The sequence below is a fragment of the Symphalangus syndactylus genome, chromosome 18 (assembly GCF_028878055.3).
Source record: "Symphalangus syndactylus isolate Jambi chromosome 18, NHGRI_mSymSyn1-v2.1_pri, whole genome shotgun sequence".
NCBI lineage: Eukaryota > Metazoa > Chordata > Mammalia > Primates > Hylobatidae > Symphalangus > Symphalangus syndactylus.
Genome location: NC_072440.2, coordinates 56,000,467 through 56,013,647, shown reverse-complemented (window position 1 = coordinate 56,013,647; position 13,181 = coordinate 56,000,467). Strand labels below are relative to the sequence as shown.

The following is a 13,181-nucleotide window of genomic DNA, read 5'->3' as shown; positions in this document are numbered from 1 at the left end:
CTCCATCATGGCAATCACAATTGTAGACCGCAGTCTCGATGATGTGTTCACATTATTTTGCATTTCTTTTTTCTTTCTTTTTTTTTTTCTTTTTTTTTTTTTTTTGAGACAGAGTCTCCCTCTGTCGCCCAGGCTGGAGTGCAGTGGCCCGATCTTGGCTCACTGCAAGCTCTGCCTCCCAGGTTCACACCATTCTCCTGCCTCAGCCTCCCGAGTAGCTGGGACTACAGGCGCCCACCACCAAGCCCAGCTAATATTTTTTATTTTTAGTAGACGGGTTTGCACCGTGTTAGCCAGGATGGTCTTGATCTCCTGACCTCGTGATCCACCCGCCTCGGCCTCCCAAAGTGCTGGGATTACAGGCGTGAGCCACCACGCCCGGCCTATTTTGCATTTCTTGAGTAATCGTAATATGCGGGTTAGAACACACGGATTACAACACTTTGGATGAAAAACCACATAATAGGGAAATTTTGGGACTACTCTCTCAGAAAAAAACAGCTCATGTGGAAGACCTAGGACTTATCTTCTTTGAAACCATGTTTATGTTAAGCATTTTCCCCTTTGTGAGCTCATCATTGTGTAAAAGTGTCAGAACTGTGCAACACATTTTTTAACAGTCCAAAAGCAAGTTCTTTGATAAATCAAGATGAAGCCGTGCACCTGTGTTACTCTCCCTCCCGTTTTGTTCCTGCGAACACATCAGTAACCTGCATTCACTCTCCATCCAACTCTGTACAATACCAGAAAGAAACTTCAGATGAAATACTTTTGAGTATTTGCCTTGTTGTCTGGAACAACTTTAAAGTAAAAATTATACCTAAATAAGTACAAATTAAAGCTTCTGCTTTAATTTTCAAACACTTTGAACCCAGATTTTCAGGGGTCTCAAAATGGAGTTTTGTGTTTAAAAGTCTAAATTTAGCTTTCTTCCAAGGAAAAGGGGGGGAAGAAGAGAGGTTAAGACTAAAATACTCTGATTTGCAGAGTTTGACAACATCCTTCCAATTTCTCAATATGAATGCCCACTGACCCAGCCATTCCACTTCTAGGAATTTTCCACTGATATATTTGTATGAATGTGTACATAAAATGATATTCATTGCCGTATCTGTGCCAGTAAAAACTGGAAACAAACTAAATCTCCATGCATTGTTTAAACAATGTACTTCCCCTACTATGTATCAGGTTTTTTTGTTTGTTTGTTTGAGACAGTTTCGCTCTGTCGCCCAGGCTGGAGTGCAATGGTGCGATCTCGGCTCACCGCAACCTCTGCTCACGGGTTCAAGCGATTCTCCTGCCTCAGCCTCCCGAGTAGCTGGGATTACAGGCATGTGCCACCATGCCCGGCTAATTTTGTATTTTTAGTAGAGACAGGTTTTCTCCATGTCGGTCTGGAACTCCTGACCTCAGGTGATCCGCCCTCCTCGATCTCCCAAAGTGCTGGGATTACAGGCGTGAGCCACCATGCCAGGCCGAATCAGTTTTTTGTTTTATTTTTAATGCTATTAACATATCTATATGTCCTGCCATGAAAAGATGTCCAAAATATACTCAGTGGACAAAGCAAGTTCGAAACGATTTTAAAGACTTGTACATGGAAACATTTCTTATAAGGTACAAACAAAAATGATACTGAGTGGAAGATTGAGAGACACATTTGTCTGCATTGTTTGAATTTTTTTTACAAGCTTACAACACTTCTGCAATTTCTTTTTTTGTTTTAATTAAACACAAAGTCATGTCAAAAGTCCAAATAACTCTATTAGCTTAGAAAAAAATTCATTGGCCCAATATATGCACGTAGTAAATACAGATCACTATCATAATTTGCAGAGCACAATTATTACTTAATTCCTTAATTATCTGACTGGCATAGGAGCAGAGTTGGATGTCTGTGCTAGAAAGAAAACTTCCAAAATGAGCCCCAAACTTGCCTCAAGCGCCACGCAAGCGTCCAGCCTCCGCTGCTGACTTCCACGCTGGGACTGAGGCGGGGACCGAGCTGAGGCTGAAGTTCCGCTCCGGGACCGCCTTCGTCTGGCCCCGCGCTCGCGGCACACCGCCCAGCTTTCGTTTTCCACTGAATGGAAAGCGAAACTTAGAGCAGCCTCCGCACCGGGAGCCGGGCGCCAGCATGCGGGGAAACCCTGCCGGCCCGAGCTTCCCGCGGCGGCCGTTGCAGCCGCGCACCTGCTCCAGACTTCCAGTGCTCGCTTTTTTTTTTTTTTTTTTTTTTTTTTTTGAGACGGAGTCTCATTCTGTCGTCCAGGCTGGAGTGCGGTTGCGGTTGCGCTCTCTCGGTTCACTGCAAACTCCGCCTCCTGGGTTCAAGCGATTCTCCTGCCTCAGCCTCCGGAGTAGCTGGGATTACAGGCATGCGCCACCACTCCTGGCTAAGTTTTGTATTTTAGTAGCGATGGGGTTCCGCCATGTTGTCCAGGCTGGTCTCAGGTGATCCGCCCGCCTCGGTCGCCTAAAGTGCTGGGATTACAGGTGTGAGCCACCGCGCGCGACCTACAGGCGCCTTTTTATTTGCGATTTTAAGGTCCTTGCAATTAGCATACGTGTTAGAGTCATTTGGCGTTTGGTAGTATCCATGGCAGCATTTTTTCTTTCTTAATGCTATTGTATTTCTTGGATCGGCTGTCTTCACATCACCGGCCTGTGGCGTGGATGCGGCACGTGGTGTAATTAGGAGCTCCCCTGTGGGCATCCAGATACATATTTCTCCACTTAAGAAGGGGTCAGGCCGGGCGCGGTGGCTCACACCTGTAATCCCAGCACTTTGGGATGCTGAGGCAGGCGGATCACCTGAGGTCCGGAGTTCGAGACCAGCCTGACCAACATAGTGAAACCCCCATCTCTACTAAAAGTACAAAAATTAGCTGGGGGTGGTGGCGCTTAATCCCAGCTACTCAGGAGGCTGAGGCAGGAGAATAACTTGAACCTAGGAAGCGGAGGTTGCAGTGAGCAGAGATCGACAAGAGCAAGAGTCCCTCTCAAAAAAAAAAAAAAAAAAAAAAAAAAAAAAAAAAAAAAAAGATGGGTCAAGTCCCAGTGAACTCATCATGAAGTCGAAACATCGTAAGTGAAACCACGGTAAGTGATGGACCATCTGTGTATATATAAGGTTAGGAGATCTATAACATGCACACCGGAAAGGCTTATTACCTCTTTAGAGATGTATTTCTTGTATGTAGACTCATGGGGGTAAGGGCAGAAAGGTTATCTGCTAGGGGTCTCAAACTCCAGCCGCTGGAATTTGCGCAGGAAAGCAGAGTACAATTCCCCCAAAGCGATCATTCTTTCTGAAAGCCGTCCCCGCAGCAATGGACAAATAGAGAGCCTCCAAAAACCCAAAGCTGCCAGGACCTCACTGAAGCGTTGGTAGCGTCTGCAGTAAGGTACAAAATGCCATGGCATGAAAATGTATAAACGTGTCCATAATAGGGTGGATGTGTGTTAGAAGCATGAGCACAGACACATACATACAGGCTATCCACATGTCCATCGTCAGCCCAGACTCCGCTTAGATTGCTGCTGGAATGGAGGCAGTGTCGCGCGCAGTGCAGCGTGTTCTCCCTGGAAGGCTGGTGGACTGTGCACAGTATAGTGTTTACACAGGTACACGGTGCTGAGTGCAGGGTCCGTCCTCATTATATTTACTGACCAGTTATATAACCAGCTTCATACATCTGGTAAGTCTTGTCCACAAACAGGAACCTCAAAAACTCAAGTGAGGGCAATGAGGAGAGGAGGTTGCAAAATTTGATAAAATATGCTAAATATAGCAAGTCGGTAGAAGGCTAAGGAGCAAGCTGTAGTTGCTTGCAGCAACTATCAGCAGAAAACTATTAATAGTCAATCCAATGATTCTATCTGAAACTTGGTAGGTCAGTGGAGCAAAGTAATTGGTGTTGCTGCCCCAGTGCAGAATGGACAAGGGTGAACCTTGGGGTGGAGGCTGGACTATATAATGTGAGGCTCCATTACATTTCTATGGGGCTCTTCCTTCCATCCTTCATGGTACCCTCCTGAACAATTCCGTGCTAAGGCCATCAGGTGTGTCAAGCAAAGTGGGCGTTTGTGTAGTATGTTCCACAGTGGCCCAAGCAGGGTGCTGGACCGGAGCAGATTGCAGAGGATGGCAGCACAGTGGGGCTGCCCAGCACAGTGTCAGACACAAATGGGTGCCGGTGCAGCCTGGCCCAGGTGTCAGAGCCCAAGCAATTTGAGGATGTGGCACATCCCGGTATTGGAGTGGCCCAGTGTGTGCTGTCCAGGGAAGGCAGGGTGCTGGTGGAGATGACAGATTAGTTACATACAGGGGGATGACCAGGTAACTGAATGTATTAAGGATAATTGGAGCCAGAGTTGAAACTGTCAGAGATAGGAGTTACAAATAAGGAAAGGGAGAATGAGCCCACTAGTGTTGAACTGGAATTGAACTTAGCAGTGTGGATCCATGATTTTCAGTATGTGTACACAGATAGATAAAGAAGTACGAGGCGGGTGGATCACAAGGTCAGGAGATTGAGACCATCCTGGCTAACATGGTGAAACCCCGTCTTTACTAAAAATACAAAAAATTAGCCGGGCGTGGTGGCGGGCGCCTGTAGTCCCAGCTACTCGGGAGGCTGAGGCAGGAGAATGGCGTGAACCCCAGGGGGCGGAGCCTGCAGTGAGCCGAGATTGTGCCACTGCACTCCAGCCTGGGTGACAGCGAGACTCTGTCTCAAAAAAAAAAAAGAAAAGAAGAAGAAGAAAAAAAAAAGCTCACAGTCTCAACTGGTTTGAACTAGGCAGGAGCTGCCCCAAGTTCCTGAAAAACAATTTGAACAATCATGACAGTAGTGACATACATGTTATCTGTAAGGAAGCCGGCAAGGTTAAGTTACAGCGCTCAGTGGTGCAGCCTTCAGCTTCACAGAAAAAAAATAACAAAAGCAAGTGACCCAAAGCAAGCAGGGCAGGCTAAATTGGGCGGACCTAATCAGATGAACCCCATGGTCTCATATGTAATATTACATTATAACTATAAAGAATGTAATTAATGTAACTATTCAGTACAATAAAGTCATCAGTTCGGGGAACACTGGAATTGTGTGCCACCAGAGGACAGGGTGGAGCCAGCGCGGCGTCACTTCCGTGTTGTTCCCGTCGAAGGTCAGTAACTGGAACCCCTTCGCCAGGACGCAGGTCCTGGCCAACCCAAATTGAGGGGCATTCTGCAGATCAGCTGGCCTGCCATCTTCAAATGATTCATGAAAATCAAAGAGAGCTTTGAGGAACGGTTCCAGACTGGCAGAGACCAAAGAGGTCATAGATGAACAGGAGATCCCAAACTGGATCCTTTGGCTGTAAAGGACAATATTGGCACAACTGGTGAAGCTTGAATGGGGTCTGAGGATTAGGTGGTAGTAACTTCACAGGAGGGGATTTGGGAGAAATGCAACGTCACGTGGAAAAGTGACTCTCAAATAGTTCAAGAAGGAAGTTCTTTGGACTATACTTGCAACTTTTCTGTAGGCTTAATATTGTTTCACAATTTTAAAATGTAAAATAATATTACCAGGTAGTAGTTTTTTATTAAGACAGATTGTGCTTTTTGAAAGCATTGGTGGAAAGACTTCTCAAAATCATACACGAAAGAGTTTATAATGAAACTGTATAATATTTGTTTCAAAAGAAAGTGTGGGCCCTGAGAAGCAATTTCTGTAGTTTACACAGTATTTCTGCCAATTCGGGATACTGTCAGTGTCCCTGGAATTCTCATCGTCTGAATTTCTTACTCTTTTTCCCTTTAAAAAAAATAAAATAAAGAAGTATGAGACAAAAGGCCACACCTACCTACCTCACTTTAAAATTCTATCTAAAAACCTGGTCAAAGAGGAAGATGTTGGCTAACTTTAACGGGATAATCTAGTTCCCCTCAAAATGGAAAGCTATTTATAAAAAAGCTATTTGCCCAACGTGAGGAACAATTTATAGAAACTGACAAGAATTTTTGTCCTGGGGAAAGGACAGGGTTTGTTGCAGGGGATAAGGGCAAGTGATGTGGCCAGGCACGATGGCTCACACCTGTAATCCCAGCACTTTGGGAGGCTGAGGCAGGTGGATCGTGAGGTCAAGAGATTGAGACCATCCTGGCCAACATGGTGAAACCTCGTCTCTACTAAAAATACAAAAATTAGCTGGATATGGTGGTGTGTGCATCTGTAGTCCCAGCTACTTGGGAGGCTGAGACAGGGGAATCGCTTGAACCCAGGAGGCGGAGGTTGCAGTGAACCGAGATCGCTCCACTGCTCTCCAGCCTGGCGACAGAGCGAGAGTCTGTCTCAAAAAAAAAAACAAGCAAGTGATTTTTTTTAAAAAAAGAAAACAGAAGCAATGTGTGAGAAAGTAGTACTCCTTTACAAAACACATTCTCTACAAACGCGTGGTTTCATGTGACCTCTGCTCAGTCCCTCTCCACAACTTTCTCCTGCCTATTTTCGTCTGTGCGTCTTGTCAGGATGTTTATTTTAAATTGTACTGTATTTTGCATGCTTCCAAATATAAAAAAATAATTTTTAAGATGAATTAAACATTGAACCTCCCTCTCAGTATTGGTTTGGGAACGCGCATTCTCCGGAGGAGAGGGAGCTGTTGAGTGGAAGCAGTCACAGAACACATTTCATTTTCCTGGCGTGGGTTTCAGGGTGCAACTCAAACAGAATATGACTTGGCATCTGTCACCTTTCCCAGGCTCTGGCAATTTGTTGCCTTAATGGAGAACCATTCAAAATTAAATATTTTATTTTAGAAAAGAAATGTTAAACATAAAGAAAAGTTATACAAATATTATAACAACCCTGTGAGCCTTCCTTCACTAATTTTCTGTCTCATACACACACATCTGTGTGTGTGTGTACACAGTATATATGTGTATATATTTACACAATCACTTTTTTTCTTTTGCTGGACTACTTGAGAGTAAATTGAAGAGATCGACATTCTTCAGCTCTAAATAATCCAATATGAACCTCATAGGATCAAAGATGTTTTCATACATAACCCCAGTGCAATTATTACCAAATTCAGATAATTTCATATTCATACAACTTTCCCATATATGATATATTCAATATTTAAATTTTGACAATTATCCCAACATTGTTTTTACGGCAACTTTTTTCCTTTGTTTCTTTTTATAGATACATACTAATTGTACACATTTATGTGTTACGTGTGATACTTTGATATATGCATACAATGTGCAATGATCAAATCAGAGTGATGAAGGTATTCATCACCTCAAACGTTTATTATTTCTTTGTACTGGGAACATTCCAAATCTTCCAGCTATTTTGAAATATACAATAAATTATTGTTAACTATTATCACTGCACAGTGCTATCATTCCCTCTATCTAACTATCTTTGTACCCATAACCAACCTCTTTTCATCCTTCCCTCCCTCCTATTGCTTGCCAGCCTCTGGTAGTCATCATTCTACTCTCCACCTCCCTGAAATCAAGGTTTTTAGCTCCCACATAGGAGTGAGAAGGTGGGATATGTATCTTTCTGTGCCTAGCTTATTTCACTTAACGTGGTTTCATCCATGTTGCTACAACTGACAGGATTTCATTCTTTTTATGACTGAATAGTATTCCACTGTGTATATCTAGCACATTTTTTTTTTTTTTTTTATGAGATGGAGTCTCGCTCTGTGGCCCAGGCTGGAGTGCAGTGGCACGATCTCGGCTCATCGCAAGCTCCGCCTCCCGGGTTCATGCCATTCTCCTGCCTCAGCCTCTCCGAGTAGCTGGGACTACAGGCACCCGCAACCACGCCCGGCTAATTTTTTGTATTTTTAGTACAGACAGGGTTTCGCCATGTTAGCCAGGATGGTCTCCATCTCCTGACCTCATGATCCGCCCTCCTTGGCCTCCCAAAGTGGTGGGATTACAGGCGTGAGCCACCATGCCCAGCCGTATCTAGCACGTTTTCTATCCATTCATGTGTTGATGGACACTTGGATTGATTCCATATCTTGGCTATTGTGACTAGTCCTACAGTAAACATGGGAGTGCAGATATCTCTTCAATATACTGATTTGCTTTCTTTTGGGTGTATACCCAGCAGTGGGATTGCTAGATCATATGGTAGTTCTAGTTTCAATTTTTTGAGGAACCTCCATACTGTTTTCCACAATGGTTGTACGAATTTACATTTCCACCAACGGTGTACAGAGGGTTCCCTTTTCTCCACATCCTCCCCAAAATTTGTTATTTTCTGTCTTTTTGATAATAGCCATTTTAACTGAGGTGAGATGATACCTATTTTATTGTGGTTTCAGTTGCATTTCTCTGATGCTTAGTGATGTCAAGCATTTACTTATATATCTGATGGCCATTAGTATGTCTTCTTTTGAGAAAATGAAAATTTTTTCAGATCATTTGCCCTATTTTTTTTTTTTTTTTTTTTTTTTTGAGATAGAGTCTCGCTCTGTCACCCAGGCTGGAGTGCAGTGGCACATCTTGGCTCACTGCAACCTCTGCCTCCCAGTTCACGCCAGCCTCCCGAGTAGCTGGAACTACAGGCGACCACCACCACGCCCAGCTAATTTTTGTATTTTTAGTAGAGACAAGGTTTCACCATGTTGGCCAGGATGGTCTCAATCTCTTGATCTCACGATCCGCCCACCTCGGCCTCCCAAAGTGCTGGGATTACGGGCGTGAGCCACCGCGCCCTGCCGGGAAAAGCAATTTTTAAATGATGGCATATTTCTCCTCTGAAATCACAGACACCAGAAGGAAGTGACACAGTATTTTCCAAGTGCTGAAAGAATAGCACTGTCAATCGAGAATTCTATTATCCAGTGAAAACAGCCTTCAAAAATGGAAGGGCAATCTCAGATGAAGAACTACTAAGAATTTGTCACCAGCAGACCTACCATTAAAAAATTGGCTAAAGGAAATTCTTGAAATAGAAAGGAAATGATAAGTCTTAGAACATCAGGGAGGAACACAGAACAACAGAAAGAGTAGATAAATACACTAGACAGTTCTTCTGTTGCGTTTTCGAGAGTATCTTTGTCCAAGCAAAAATTTTAACATGTCTAACATGGTTATTGAAGTATGTAGAAGAATTATTAAGATAATTGTAAGTGAGAGAGGGTAAAACGACTTAAAAGAATTGTAAAGTTTCTACGCTTCAGTCAAACTGGTAAAATGTCAATACTAGTAGACTGAAATATCAATATAATGTAATATGTAGAGCAGCTATTAAATAATTTACACAAAGAGATACACACTAAATCACTATAGACATATCAAAATAGAATTCTAAAAAGGTGCTAGTAACCCAAAGGAAAGTAGGAAAAAGAAAACAGAGAAACAAAGAACAGAGGAAACAAAGATAACAAAAAAATTCTATGGAAGGCCTAAGACTTAATATACAGGTAATTACATTAAATACAAACAGTCTAAATACACTAATAAAAAGATAGATTGGTGAGTGAAACAAGCCAGGCACACAAAGTCAAATATCACCTGTTCTCACTCATAAGTGGGTGCTAAAAAATGTGTACACATGAAGACAGAGAGTGGGGTGACAGACAATGAAGACTTGGAAGGGTGAAGGAGTATGAGGGGGTCACATGATAGGTAATTACTAATTGGGTACAATGCACATTATTTGGGTAATGGATACCCTAAAAGCCCTGACTTGACCACTATGTAATCTATGCATATAACAAAACTGCATACGGCCGGGCTCAGTGGCTCACGCCTGTAATCCCAGCACTTTGGGAGGCTGAGGTGTGTAGATCACTTGAGGTCCAGAGTTCAAGACCAGGTGGGCCAACATGGTGAAACCCCATCTCTACTAAAAATACAAAAATTAGCTGGGCATGGTGGCAGGTGGCTGTAATCCCAGCTACTCGGGAGGCTGAGGCAGGAGAATCACTTGAACCTGGGAGGTGAAGGTTGCAGTGAGCTGAGATTGCTCCACTGCACTCCAGCCTGGGTGACAGAGTGAGACTCCATCTCTAAATAAATAAGTAAATAAGCAGGTATTTATAAACATAGGCCAGATAATGTCACTTCTCTGCTCACAACCTTCCATCGGTACCACATCTCACAGCAAATGGAAGCCAAAGGCCTTACAATATTGGCAACAGCCCCAGCTTTCAGGCCACAAAATCCATCTTGAAACTGTAGCCTACTGGGTATTCTTAACATAAACATTTCCTTAATATAAAGCAGTATATATTCACTGTAGAAAAACTGAAAAATATAAAACATGCAAGGGGGGAAATTATTTATAATTCCACAGTCTAGAATAACCACTACACTGGTTGCTTTTAATATATATATATATATCTTTTTGTAAATCTAGTTTTTACAATTTCATGATACTGAGGCAAACAAATTTGCCACATCCATGAAAATTTTGAAATCAAATAGAAATAAAATAATAAAAAGACAGATTGGCAGAGTAGGTGTTTTTTTGTTTGTTTTTGTTTTTGTTTTTTTTTTTTAAAAAGAACCAACAGCCAAGCATAGTGGCTCACACTGGACGCTGAGGCAGGAGGGAGCCCAGGAGCTGGAGACCAACCTGGGCAACCATAGCAATGTAGCAGCATAAGCCGCAGACAAAACTCAGACACCGAGTTAAAGAAGGAAGGGGTTTATTCGGCGGGGGGCATTGGCAAGACTCCTGTCTCAAGAGCCGAGCTCTCCGAGTGAGCAATTCCTGTCCCTTTTAAGGGCTCACAACTCTAAGGGGGTGCGCGTGAGACGGTCTTGATCGATTGAGCAAGCAGGGGGTACGTGACTGGGGGCTGCATGCACCGGTAATGAGATGGGAACAAAACAGGATAGGGATTTCCACACTGCTTTTCTATACAATGTCTGTAATCTATAGATAATATAACCAATTAGGTCAGGGGTCGATCTTTAACTACCAGGCCCAGGGTGTGATGCCGGGCTGTCTGCTTGTGGATTTTATTTCTGCCTTTTAGTTTTTACTTTTTCTTTCTTTGGAAGCAGAAATTGGGCATAAGACAATATGAGGGGTGGTCTCCTCCCTTAGCAAGACTTTGTCCCTACAAATTTTTTTTTTTTTTTTTTTTTTTTTGAGACCGAGTCTCGCTCTGTCGCCCAGGCTGGAGTGCAGTGGCGCGATCTCGGCTCACTGCAAGCTCTGCCTCAGCCTCCCAAGTAGCTGGGACTACAGGAGCCCGCCAACACGCCCGGCTAATTTTTTGTATTTTTTAGTAAAGACAGGGTTTCACCATGTTAGCCAGGATGGTCTCGATCTCCTGACCTCATGATCTACCCGCCTTGGCCTCCCAAAGTGCTGGGATTACAGGGGTGAGCCACCGTGCCCGGCCAATGTTTTTTTAAATTTAGCCGGGTGTGGTGGCAGACACCTGTAGCCCCAGCTACTTAGGAGAATGAGGCAGGAGGATTGCTTGAGGCCAGGAGCTCAAGGCTTCAGTGATCTGATTGTGCCACTGCACTCCAGGCTGGGCGAGAGAGTGAGACCTTGACAAAAAAAAAAAAAGAATTTCCTAAGAAATACTTTGAAAAGTATTTCCTAAGAAATTTTGAATATAATGATATAAAAAGGTTGATAATAAAACTGAAAAAAAGATATTCCATACAAACACTAAAACTGGGTTAAGGGTACTCTCGACCTCTCTGTACTTCATAAAACTTCCTAGAGGTACACACACACTTTGTGTCAATGTTACTTTCCTGGTTTTGATATTCTGTACAAATGTAGTCATTAGAGAAAACTGGGTTAAGGGTACTCTCAACTTCTGTCTACCATTTTTGCAACTTCCTATGGATCTATCATTATTTTGCAATGAAAGGTTTTAATAAAAGGTTGTGGGCATTTATATTAGGTTACATTACATTTATAAATTAAGGGAAAATAGCAGGTTTATTTTGTTGAGAGATATAAGGAATATCATTTAAATTTGCTCATCTACTTTGTCTTTGAGTTTAAAATTTTTCTCATAAAGACTTCTAACATTTCCTAAATTGTTTTTGCTAAGTATCTATTTCATTGTTATTGTTAATAGAGGTTTTCTCTTTTTCTCTTCCACTATATCCTATCCTGACTGGTTATATGTTTATAAGATGAAGCCTACTTTTTTTTTTTTTTTTTTTTGATATGGGATCTTGCTCTGTCGCCCAGGCTGGAGTGCAGTGGCGCGATCTCAGCTCACTGCAACCTCTGCCTCCGGGGTTCAAGTGATTCTGCTGCCTCAGCCTCCCGAGTAGCTGGGATTACAGGTACATGCCACCACGCCCAGCTAATTTTTTATCTTTTTGATAGAGACGGGGTTTCACCATGTTGACCAGGCTGGTGTGGAACTCCTGACCTCAAGTGATCCGCCTGCCTCAGCCTCCCAAAGTGCTGGGATTACAGGCATGAGCCACTGCGCCCGGCCTGAAAGCTACATTTTGTTTAAATTAGTCTTACCATTAATTCTGCAGGATTTTCCATGTTCCATCATATCATCTACATATAGAGATAATTTTTCATCTCCCTTTCTAATTATTATTCTTTTAATTATTTTTCCTTCTCTAATTGCATTAGCTCATATTTCCAGTGCAATTGGAACAGTAGCAGCAGTACTATGCATCCTTCATCCTCGCCTTATTCTTGACCTTATTCAGTTTCTCTAGTGTTTCTCCAAAATGCTAAGACATCTGGAGAAACAGATGAAGTTTCTAATATTGAAACATGGTTGAATTCCTAGAATAAACCCTTCTTAGTTGTGCCGTAGGTATTTTCTTTTAGAGTTGTGATCTCACTATGTTGCCTGGGCTGGCCTCAAACTCCTGGGCTCAAGCAATCCACCTGCCTCAGCTTCCCAAGCAGCTGGGACCAGAGGTGTGTGCCACCACGCCCAGCTAAGTTGATTGGTTTTGGTATTTTTAGAGACAGGATCTCATTATGCCACCCAGGCTTCTGCTATATTTTTTTCAATATGGTACGGATTCTGTTTGTTAACATTTTACCAGTGATTTTTGTGTTGCAATTTTTTTTTTTTTGAGACGGAGTCTCGCTCTGTTGCCCAGGCTGGAGTGCAGTGGCGTGATCTCAGCTCACTGCAAGCTCTGCCTCCCGGGTTCATGCCATTCTCCTGCCTCAGCCTCCCGGAGTAGCTGGGAC

General features: G+C 43.0%; 1 protein-coding gene across 4 annotated transcripts in view; it reads right to left on the bottom strand.

Annotated features, from left to right (window-relative positions):
• Nucleotides 1-2,470, bottom strand: part of USP18 (ubiquitin specific peptidase 18) — a 28,185-nt gene extending 25,715 nt beyond the window's left edge. For 2 of the 4 annotated variants that reach the window (XM_063623310.1, XM_063623309.1), the window contains exon 1: nt 1,938-2,084. The gene's annotated coding sequence lies outside the window, so the exon portion shown is untranslated. Of the gene's footprint in view, nt 1-1,937 lie in introns of all 4 variants that reach the window. The other 2 variants (XM_055251704.2, XM_063623308.1) reach the window with 2 other exon arrangements.
• Nucleotides 2,471-13,181: the final 10,711 nt, after the last annotated feature.